We start from the raw sequence: 9828 nt of genomic DNA on the forward strand, positions 1-9828 counted from the left end.
TTAAAAACATCTGAATGCAGTTATAGCTCAAACAGTACCCCATAAATGAATACATTGGAAGAATATCTTGTAGGTATGAGTGTGTGGTGGTAGCCAAGGACACATTTAATTATCTTTCATTGAAAAGATTTTTCATTATATAGGGTTCATAGGCTGAATGGAGATAGAAGTGTCTGTAACCTTCCCATGGCAGTTGATTATCACTAGTGACTTGCAGAAGAAATAAATGTACACTTGATTAGGTCTATTGTTCCATAATGGCAAGGTCATCCCACTTGTAATGGTTTTATCTACTGATTTGAATCAAATACTTTGTTGGGTTCTAAACCCCTGTACCTTTAACCTGCACCTTTAACACAATTCCTCATTATATTGCTTATCTGGTTGTCTACTAAAAATCATTTCATCATTAAATAAACCCAACGGAAGTGTTTTGCCTCCAATAAGCATGAGTTATATACAGTATATCAGTTGGGATCAAGTACAAGGTACTGATTTGTTATTACAGAGAAAAATGAAATACTTTTTATAAAAAATATATATTTTTAATACATATTTAACTATGGGAATAATTTGCTTAAAGAAGAATTAAAAAAAATAAAAATTTTAAAATATATTTAAAAATGGGAATTATTTGCTTAAAATTGAGTCTATGGGAGATGGCCTTCCCATAATTTGGAGCACTCTGGATAGTGGGTTTATGTATATCCTATACCTGTACTAGGGTACATAGAGCACAAGTAAAAACTGCATGGAACAGGGATTTCAATATGGTATAGTTTTCTACCTTTTTACAGAATCTAGGGTAGCGAGACAATCACCATAATCCTTAAGAAAGTCATTAGGGAAGCAAGCTCCACCGTGGGGCTATGCAAGCTCTATATAAGTTGTATAGAAATCTATTAAGATACGTGTATGCATTATTTTGTGTCTCAACTCCTAACAATAACTTGACCAGAAGTTTGGGCACAAAAAACTCCTCTGCTTCTCAACCTTAGGAAGAATACAGGGGTCATTTATTATGTAAGCACAAGGGATGCAAGAGCATGACTTCCAGACATGAAACAGGGCAAGAACTGTCCCTATTTTGTCTTATTTAATTCATAAATATGTTAGGCTGGCAATAACAAGCTGAAGAAAAGTGCCTCTATAAACTTAGAAGAGATGCAAACTGAAGGCAGAACACTAGTCCAAGGATCCCAAGCTACAATCAGAGGTTTGAAGAACACACAGAGAAGTCATTGAGGGCTTTGTTTTGAGCTTGCTATGTACACATAACATTATAATCATCTTGAGACAGTATGAGCCATGTAAACTTATAAACAAGACAGGTAACAATTTGCATATTTCTTAACCATATTAGTTAATGAAGGAATTGTTTTTTTCTATGTAGCAAACACACAAGCTGTACCCCAATCTGCATCATCATAGGCAAGCAAAGCAAAGTTACACATATTTTTGCATGGCACAATTGAGTGATGTCAAGTCAATGTCAATAGTCAAGATCATATACTATATTCATTGGCATCATTGTTCTGTTATTCAGTGCTTAACTTGATATCTTCTTTTTTTCCTAGGCAACAACATTTTTAACAATATACTGGGGGAAAATAATAAAAGATCAACTTCAAAACCAAATATTATTCCTTACTGTATCTGTGCTTTAGGAGCTTTAGTGGTAAGGAGATGGATGAAATGGAGGAAGGAAAGTAATGTAGTTTGGTCCTCTTCTTCCTGGGGTTCTTGGTTGTTATAGGTTATTATATGCCAAATTGCCCTAGAGCAATCAGTCTGGCATACTCATTATTCATGCAACGGACAGCAATTTGGTGTGGCCAGAGGCAAGAGACTGGCAAGCAAAGTCTGAAGATCCCAGCTGGCATCAGAAGTCAGAAATAGCAGAAGGAAGAGTGAGGCTTATAACCAAGGAATGGCTACAGTGATTTGGAGTTTATAAACCATCACTGAACATGGGCTACCACGTCTCCTGGAAATAGTACTAAATAAGCTGTGATAATGCAGCAACACAAAGGCTGATAAATGGGAAACAAGGTTTTGAGAGTAACACTGGACTTTGTAGGTGATCCTGGCAATGTGTTCTCTATAGAACCTTGAGTTATAAGATATGCAATAGCTTAGACTGAGGTCTAAGGGACAGTTATAGGAAGAAAAACATGCTGTACTCAGGTTTCTTGTGGCTTCACTGGGGGTGCCATAGTGTGGTATTCCAAAAAATACAAGGCTGGTGCTTCAAAAAATTAAATGTTTGTAAAAAGTTTACAGGAAAACTATATCACCAAACAATATAGGTCTCTATAAAAATATATTGCTCATATATAAAACCCTGTTTCATATAAAGAAACCAATTTCATAATGATATCGTTTTTTTAATAGTGAAACATCTATCTATCTATTGGTTAAGTATTCATTTAGGGGCCAAAGTTTTCCTTTAAATGTTTTTAATTGGTTCAATTTTAGTTTTACTTTAAATTAGATACTATTCTGCAGTTCATGATGACCATCTGAAAAACAATAATGATTCGATATGTACTGCTCACATACTAACCTGCATGTTTCAGAATAATAACAATCCTTTCCTCTCAGCCAGCAGAAAAACAGCCACATTATGGCTTCCGCACCTTATCTGGGGTATTTATGGTACTAGTGTTTCACATACCTATGAATAAAAAGGAAGACATACTAATAAATATGCACGAAGCCAGCAGGCTTCTAGCTTCAAGCTCTGTATAGGGAAAGCTAAGGAAACACCCAAGCTGCTGAGCAAGTTCTGTTAAGGGCTCTGCTAAATGGGAGGGTTACCACAACCACCCTCCACCACAATTCCAGGCTACACCCACCCCTGCTCGCACACAGACAATAAAAACTTAACAATGAAAAAATCTGTGTAATAAAAAAAGTAAACTACTGTATGTCTGTATACAGAACAGAAATCTGCCACACAGTGCACCTGGCTGTGTCTTTATTTGTAAATATAAATACAGCCAATTAGTAACGTTTAATTTGTTATCCGAAGTGAAACCGGTTTTATTTTTAGGTGTGAGTAGAAAAGGAGTTTGCAAAAGTGCTAATGCAATAATGTATGTATGCACTGGAGCATTAGTGCCATTGCACGGCAGACATTCAAGAGCACTAAGGGGAACAAAAGTGTGCAGTCCTAAGAGAAAGAGGTCACTCTTATACAGGTATGTCATGGGTTATCCGGAAACCCATTATCTGAATTACGGAAGGCAATTTCCCATAGACTCCCTTTTATCCAAATGATTTGTCATCTTGCACCATTCCGCAAGGGGAGCACAGTTGGCAGTTTGGTGCATAGGGCACCACTCACTAGTAGCACCACTGTTTGAATCCTTTCAAATTAAGGAAGGGGTGCGGCTCACCAAAAGTCTTTGTTGGTTTAATTCCACGGGTTATCCTGTGTTCGATATCCCAAATCAATGTATCAATAATGCAGTTGGTTGTGGAACAAACCCAAGGCAGCAAGTTGACTGCAATACTCTTTATTGGGAGGTAGAGTTACGCAACATGTTTCGGGCGGAGCCCTTTGACAAAGGGCTCCGCCCGAAACATGTTGTATAACTCTACCTCCCAATAAAGAGTATTGCAGTCAACTTGCTGCCTTGGGTTTGTTCCACAACCAACTGCATTATTGATACTGTTTGAATCCTGTTTGAATAGTTTTCCAATAGTCTGAAAAACTGTTTGAATAGTTTGATTCCTGTGTGGTGTAGTAGTAAGCAAAATCATGACATACACACCATACATATTCTGAAACCAATCTTCCGTTTTCACTTTACTTTTCCAAATGTATGATAACAAAGAGAGTTTGTAAATACCTACTTTACTATCTCTAGATCTTGCCCAGGGTATTGGATATAAGTACGGGAATCAATCTGTTAAGTGCAATTAAGTTTGGTCAGGTCCTGTGGTGAATTCACATAAAGTTTACAACTTCTTCATTTATGAAGCACATATCTGATGTTTCAATGTATGTCATGGCAGATTTTGTAGTTCTTCTTAGTGCTTGAAAAGTATCTGAAATGTAGCGTTTGTATCCTTCTAGGGCAAAGTTTATTAATAATAACGCTGCAACCATGTTTTTTTCTTTTTTAGAAAATGAAATATTTATTTCCCTTTGATTGGGTGGCATCCCACACTGGGGTTGATTCAGTCAGACTCTGACTGGTTGGAAAAAGAGTCTAGTGCGGTTTTGAAGACACAACTTGGGTGAGCTATGAAAGATCCTGTCCAAAGTAAATTCAACTAAAAATATTGCGGGTGCCAAATATCTTTTTTTAAGTCTAATTTCTCTGACACAAATTCAGTTTACAAGTGCAACTGATACAAAAATGCATGAAAATTATTATATGCGATAGGTCTGGCAGAAATGCATAATAGCACCTTGATATGACCTTGAAAAGTGGGTGCATAATAGCTTATAGTTGTATGAGGAGTCAGAGGGTATAATAAGTATAAACACCTGGAGGGTTGCTTTATTTTTTAGTAGTGATGGGCGAATTTATTCGCCCGCTGTGAATTCGCTGCAAAAATTCGCCGGCGCATTGGGCGAATTTTTCGCCCAATTTTTCGGCGAAGGGAAACGGCGCAAATTCGCCCATCATTTTTAGGTTTAAGTGGTATAACCAAACTGTTCTCCGTTTAAAAGGATAAGACAAAACGAGAACATAACGAGAAGCCAGTGGTTTGGGCCACTACACTATACATTGATAAATATGGCTCAAGTTGGGCCAGCCTTCTACTGTCGGAGGTCCCGGGAGCAGTTTTGGAATATATAAACACTGAAGGACTTGTGAGACAAAAAAGATGTTTAACATATTGCGGCAGTGGTTTTGCAAGGAATTTATGTCTTTTGAGTGAGTTAGTAAAAGACAGGTATGGGCTTTTATTTTTTTAATTGCTTTGATATTCATAAAAGATCCTGTCTGAGGAATGTATGGACATTATAACTGCTTCAAACTGTTTAATTACCGTGGGATGTGATTTCTGACTTACGGAAAAGTTGTGTGCCAACCCCAAGATATGGAGAACCCGTCTGCTTTTTTTCTTTGCATGATGTATAGTACAAACAGTAGGCTTCTTTTTTGCAGCTGTTTTGGCTAAAGGCAATATAAACCCACTTCCATGCTGTATGTACAGTATATATCAAAAGAACCATTTTTAGAGCAGTCTGTCTGTCCTGTTTCTGATGCTCTCAACATGCCAAAAACTTAGTAATACAAAGAAAGTCTCCAGTCGCATTTGTTTCTTGTGTATATGCTGCTTTGCTACCTCCACTTTGTTAAAGGGGAAACATTTTCTTAACTGTATTTGCAATTGGGAATGTGTTAGCACATAGGCCAGGCAGTGTGTTGTGTAGTGTCTGCTGGCCAACATAACACAAATGCAGCAGAAAGGCTGAAGTTCAAAAAGAGGCACTTCTCTAGCTGACACACATTTTGTAGAAAGCACAATGACATTGGGATACTGGGGGAAATTATGCATTTATGGATCTAAAAATCAGGCAGACTGTAATGATATTCCATGGTGCGCCATGTTGCTCTTATTAACTGGAGTCTGCAGTGTGTCCCTTTAACCCACATGAAACAAACTCTAAACTATTGAAGAAAATCATGCAGTTCGTCATTTGAACTTTATAATGTAAATCATCTTGGCACTGGGGCAGTAATTTGTTTCTGATACTTACAAAGAATACGTACAATATGCACAAGAAACCCTAAAAATTGTAAAGAATGACACCCAATATGTAGAGATATGAAATGGAGCCACCACAATGGTCAGCCCCAGTAAAAAAAACACAATTGATCCCTATTGGTCATAAATTGATGGCTGTGTTGCTGTAATTAAAGGTGGGCCACTATTGGGCCAAAGCTAATATGTAAGTGTGTTTTTTTGATGAAATACATTTTTGCCTTTTTATAAATTGGGTGTGTAATCCTTATACTTTATATTTGATCTATGTTTAAGGAGGCTATATTTTTGCAGTCTCCATGGGATGAGCACCCCACAATTAATATAGGGTGTGCACATTAATTGTATCTTTTCTGGCTGTAATTAAAGGAGCTGTTCACCTTTGAGTTAACTTTTAGAATGATGTAGAGAGTGATATTCTGAGACAATTTGCAATTGGTTTTCATCTGTTATGAATTTTAGTTTTTGGGTTATTTAGCTTTTTACTCAGCAGCTCTCCAGTTTGCAATTTCAGCAATCTAGTTGTTAAGGTCAAAATTACCCTATTAACCATGCATTGAATTGAATAAGAGACTGGAATACGAATAGGAGAGGGCCTGAATAGAAACACGAGTAATAAAAAGTAGCTATAACATATAAATGTAGCCTAAGAGAGAATTTTTTTTGACATAGATGTCAGTGACAGATGTCAGTAAAACTATTTATTAAAAAAAATAAATAAATGATGACGACCAATTGAAAAGTTGCTTAGAACTGGCCATTGTATAACATACTAAAAGTTAAAGGAACAGTAACACGAAAAAAATGTAAGTGTTTTAAAGTACTGAAAATATCTGCACTGGTAAAACTGCTGTGTTTGCTTCAGAAACACTGCTATAGTTCATATAAACAAGCTGCTGTGCAGCAATGGCGGAAATTGAAAAAAGGCTATATGGCACAGGTTAAATAGTGGATAACACCATTATGTTCTACAGAGCTTATCTGCTATAACCTTAGCCTTTTCTCCTTTGAATAGCTGCCCCCATTGCTACACAGCAGCTTATTTATATAAACAATAGTAGTGTTTCTGAAGCAAACACACCAGTTTTACTAGTGCAGGGCAACACTGTATTATATTTGTATTACTTTTATTTTTCGATGTTACTGTTCCTTTAACTTAAAGGCTTCGGGCAGTCAGATGAGTAATACATAACTGCCTATGTAGAAGAGGAATCTTCTGTAAATCAACAACATATGTCTTTATAAGTATGTAAGTAAAAGTACATTTTCGGACACCAGCGGTTAAACTGGCAGCAATTCAGGGCACAGGTTTGATTCACACACTGCCTTGGCATTGCAGGCGTTCTGGCACACGTAGGTCTTGCAGCAGCTCATTAACACTGTAAATGCTTTGTAATGGCCCAGCATACAAGGGCCTGTCACTGATAGAGGAATGACACACTGGTCTGTTACACACGCCACCGATATACTGGTGTTGCTGAATATATGCAGAGTCATGTCTTTAGCTGCACAGGCAAGGCTGTTTTTCTCTCAGAGCTGCCTATTGCGTGAGGTACACTGGATCTGGCTTTGACGTCCAGCCACAGCAAACTGCTTCAGTCAGAATGGAGCCAGAGGAGAAGGGTTCTGCTATGAAAGCTCCCTCTGTATTACACAGGCCTTAGCGTGTGCCAGCTGGCTCCTGTGTGCTGTGCATGGACTGTCCCTGACATTCTGCTGAAAGAAAAAGTCACATACAGTTCTCGTTCTCTGTCGGAATATTAATCTTGACTGAGAGCCACCGTGTCTAAGGCTCTCTAGTTGTTGGACTTCAGTTCTTGGGATTCCAGCAGATGCTGGGAGTTGTAGTACAGGTATAGGATCCGTTATCTGGAAACCGACTTACGGAAAGGCCGTCGCCCATATTCTCCATTGTAGCCATATATTTTAAATGATTTCCTTGTTCTCTGTAATAATAAAACAGTAGCTTGTACTTGATCCAAAACTTAGATATTTAAAGTTTACATGATTTTCTAGTAGACTTAAGGTATGAAGATCCAAATTACAGAAAGATCTGTTATCAGGAAAACCCCAGGTCCTGAGCATTCTGGATAACATGTTCCATACCTGTACAATATTGGAAGGCCATGGGGATAATTCATTAAATGGCCTGTGAAGGCTTCGCCACACTTTGTGCCACTTCGCTAGGTGCAAATTTGCTACCACTACACTAATTCACTGAAATATGAAGTTGCGTCTCTTAAGAAAAACGCTGGTGAATTCGTCAGCACGAGCATTTCATAGCGAACTTTCGCTAACATATGTTCCTGCCTAGCGAAACTTCGTTAGTACACTTGCGCTTAGGTCAGTTTGAATAGAGAATCCTCTTATACACCAGACATGAGCTCACCCGAAAACAAATGTGGTATACTGGTTTAAAAAAAAGGTTAAAACTTTTAAAGACAATCCCGCTTTAAAATATGAAAAAACACCAGCTTTTTTTTTTTTATCATTTAACAACTTTTCGTCATACAGGATATGATGTCACTGACATAAGATTGATGAGGCTGTAGCTTCATTTTATTGGTTCGCCAGGTGTAAGCTGTGAATTTGCAGAGTAACAATCGTTTGCCAGAGCAAAAATACGCCTGGAGATAGAGCATAAAACTGTGCTATGGAAGGTCTCTTTCGCTAGTGAATTGTACTCTACGCCTGTTAGTAAATTGGCGATGTCCCTGCAGATGGAATCTCTAGAGAATTTTCGCTAGCAACGGCCCTTTAGTAAATCTGCCCCCATATATTTAAATAACAGCCCTTGAGAATTAACGACAAGTGGTTTCGGAACTATCACTCCCAGGATTCTCGGACATCTGGAAAACTTGGATGGAAATTCTTGGTCAACGTCTCCAGATTCCTGTTCTCTCAAGCACACATTGTTTTACTGTCCATCCCGTGCCATATAAACAGAAATGAACAACTACATACCAGGATGTCACCCTAAAGCTTCAGTCATCGAAGAGTATAAAACATTTACGGGTATAAAATCAAAGATACTGGTTGGAAAATGATTCCCTGTTAATATAGTGTTATTTACCATAGATTGTGTTAAGCTTCAGCTAAAGTAATTCATATGCTTGTCCATAAGGACGCTTTCCTAATGTCCACTGGAGGACATTGCTGGAGGATTGCTACAAGCCATATACAGTACCATGCCTATTAAAATAGAAAACAATTGTCACTGTTTGGATCTAAAAAATCCATATAAGATGCGACTGTTGGAAGAAGCAAAAGAGGGCCTTCTCAGTCTTGTCCAAACTAGGGATGCACTAAATTCACTGTTTTGGGATTCGGCCGAATTCTTCATGAAAGATTCAGTCGAACCAAATCCAACCCCTAATTTGCATATGCAAATTAGGTATAGAAAAGGAAAAAGAGAACCTTGTGCATTGATCACCGTAAGAAAAATTCTTCCTTGTTTGCGTGACCAGAAGTCACATGATATTAAGTATTTCGATTCGGCCAGCCACCTGGATTCAGTTGAATCCATATCCGGCTAAAAGAGCCCGAATCTTGGCTGGATCCAGAACCAAATCCTGGGTTTGGAGAATCCCAAGTCCAAACATTTGGGGAAATTCACTAAAGGGTGAATTTTCACTTTGGAAAGCTCTGCCACACTTTGCGCCACTTCATCTGCTTATTCATTAAAATGCAAAATTACATCTCGCCAGACGAATGCTGGTGAAGTTTCGCCAACAAAACTTTGTCATAGCAAACTTTTGCTATCATTCATTTCTGCGAATTTGACCCGTTTCATTTCGCCAAAAATTAGCCAGTGGTGAAATGTTGATGACGCCCATTAAAGTCTATGGGTGTCAAAAAAAATTTGTCATGCGGCGAAATTTTTTGACGCGCGTCTTTTTATTTTGACGCACAATGCCATACAAGTCTGTGGGCGAGATTTTTTCGAAAAAATTTGCCCGTCCTATTTATAAACACATTTACACTTAGGTCAAATTAAATCGGGCAGGTACATATAGGTCATATATATATATATATATGTCTTTATTAGAGATGTTGGTGAAATTGCTTGAAGTGGCCACTTATTATTAAAAATGTCCA

The 9828-nt window shown here is 37.9% G+C and overlaps 1 long non-coding RNA gene across 1 annotated transcript; it reads right to left on the minus strand.

Moving 5' to 3' along the window:
* Positions 1 to 1498: 1498 nt before the first annotated feature.
* Positions 1499 to 3988, minus strand: LOC108707755. Its single transcript, XR_001934329.2, has 3 exons — positions 3862 to 3988; positions 2567 to 2677; positions 1499 to 1573 (listed from the first exon to the last, which is right to left on the minus strand). It is a non-coding gene; the product is annotated as an uncharacterized LOC108707755 (long non-coding RNA).
* Positions 3989 to 9828: the final 5840 nt, after the last annotated feature.

This window comes from Xenopus laevis, chromosome 2L (assembly GCF_017654675.1).
Source record: "Xenopus laevis strain J_2021 chromosome 2L, Xenopus_laevis_v10.1, whole genome shotgun sequence".
Taxonomy (NCBI): domain Eukaryota; kingdom Metazoa; phylum Chordata; class Amphibia; order Anura; family Pipidae; genus Xenopus; species Xenopus laevis.